Genomic DNA, 1,647 nt, shown 5'->3' with positions numbered 1-1,647 from the left:
CTCTTGTTGATATCAGGTATGATATCACCTTGGAATTTAAGTGCAGTGTTCCTGGAGAAAAGTTTTAAATAGCAAAAATATGCATATATGTGTGCATAAGCTTCTATACATGTGTGTGAGCACATGCTTTCTCTCTCTCCAGAATGTGAATGAGTGATTACTTTAACAGACTGTATGCAACTGAAAGCCCAAATCATATTCTACCTTTAGATGGACAAGTTGTATTTCCATGGCCCACTTAAGCTGTGCAAGTGGCAATTCAGACCACTCACGCAGATTTTAGATATTAACTAATTTTGAGGAAGCCTCAGTAGTACATGTGAGAGAACAGGAGGATAGTGGCCTTCCTATCTTTTAGCTTAAAAGCTTAGTGATTAGGGTACTTGCCTATGTTTGAACCTACTTCCCAGTAAAGTGTCCTAATCACCAGGCCATGGCCTAGGCCAGTGGATTTCAATCTTTTTAGACGCAAGGCACCCCTCACTAGAATTTAGGCACCCCTTAGAAAATGTCAGCTCTTAGTTTTCACTTGATTTTTAACTACAGAAAAATAATAGAGTAATTATTTTATTGCAAAGAACTGAAAAAGAGCACAACAGGGCAGGATGTTTTTAACACTATGGATTCCTATTTGAAATCTATGGCCATGTCCAGACAAGCACAGATGTGTGGTATGTGGTGCCACAGATGGGTCAGCACACATACAGGTGTCTCCCATACTGCTACCTTGCGGGGGGGGGTACAGTTTGACTCTGGGATCACCCAAGGTCAAAAAAAATCACACTGAAAAGAAGTGGGGCAGCACACATGCTGGCAGCGCACACTGCCCAAAACCAGAATCTGGATGATCAGAGCCATGCTCCAGCTGTCAGCCAGGCTTCCTGCCACAGCTGCAGCCCCAGGAGGCCCCCAGGGCTCCGGAACACATGTGGCATGGGCATTCCCCAGGGACAAATAGCAGCAGTACCAATTTTGACAGGTTTTTTTTTCTGGCAACTGCCAGAAAAGGGACTGTGAGCATGGCATCTTGCACACATGGCCAAAGGGCAGCTCCTGAGCAATTTAAATGTGCTGTCCTCCTCAAGCATGTTATAAATAAGAATTAAAACAGAGAGAGAGAGCATGAGCAAGCATGCACCTTCAACAAGTGAGCACAAGCTTTCTTGATCTGTAGTTCATTTTATCAGATGGTGTGTGTGTGTGTGTAACTTTGGTTACTCTATACTTTGGTTACTCCATTCCCCGTGGGACTGCTAAAAATTTAGAAAATTAATATTTATCTGCCCCTGGCTGCCTGTCACGCGGTCCTCAATGGCTTGCCAAAACTCAGTAAGCAGCTCTCTGCCCAAAATAATTGTCCACCCCTGCTCTATAAGGTGCGAATCTACCCTGCCTTCTACATGACTACAGACTAACATGGCTAGCTGCTGCCATACAGCTTCAGTTCAAAGATCCACCTGGTACTGTATCCTGTCTCTGATAGTGGCAAGTAGCTGATGCTTTAAAGCAGGGGTGGCTCACCTGTGGCGCCTGTGCCACAAATGGTACAGACAGCCTCTTTGTGTAGCATTTGGCAGATTAGTTGAGAGGACAGGAGGCACAGCAAATCAGGCAGAGAGCACAGGGCAGGATGCAGAACGCAGGGCA

Source organism: Crocodylus porosus, unplaced genomic scaffold (assembly GCF_001723895.1).
Source record: "Crocodylus porosus isolate Cpor-Errol unplaced genomic scaffold, CroPor_comp1, whole genome shotgun sequence".
Lineage (NCBI taxonomy): Eukaryota > Metazoa > Chordata > Crocodylia > Crocodylidae > Crocodylus > Crocodylus porosus.
Note: the sequence above shows the minus strand (reverse complement) of the source record.